The following is a 231-nucleotide window of genomic DNA, read 5'->3' as shown; positions in this document are numbered from 1 at the left end:
TATTATATTGATATTATTTTTATTAAAAACAAATTAAATGAAATTAATTTTTCTAATAATAATAGTTGCAAGAATTAAATGATTTTTGAGAATTATTAAAATTAAAAAATATTTATAAATAACTTTGTATAAACAAATAACATTAAATAAATATTATATAAGTAAATTTTATATAAAAATAACTCAACATAAATAAACTTTATATAAATTAAGTTTAATTTTTAATAGAAT

The 231-nt window shown here is 9.5% G+C and overlaps 1 protein-coding gene across 4 annotated transcripts in view; it reads left to right on the top strand.

Annotated features, from left to right (window-relative positions):
• The window catches only part of LOC102673518 (androgen-dependent TFPI-regulating protein-like), a 10,291-nt gene that overhangs the window by 5,865 nt on the left and 4,195 nt on the right, over positions 1-231 (top strand). The gene's annotated exons all lie outside the window — the stretch shown is intronic.

Source organism: Apis dorsata, unplaced genomic scaffold (assembly GCF_000469605.1).
Source record: "Apis dorsata unplaced genomic scaffold, Apis dorsata 1.3 scaffold_256, whole genome shotgun sequence".
NCBI classification, from domain to species: domain Eukaryota; kingdom Metazoa; phylum Arthropoda; class Insecta; order Hymenoptera; family Apidae; genus Apis; species Apis dorsata.
Note: the sequence above shows the minus strand (reverse complement) of the source record. Positions and strands in the feature narration are given on the sequence as shown.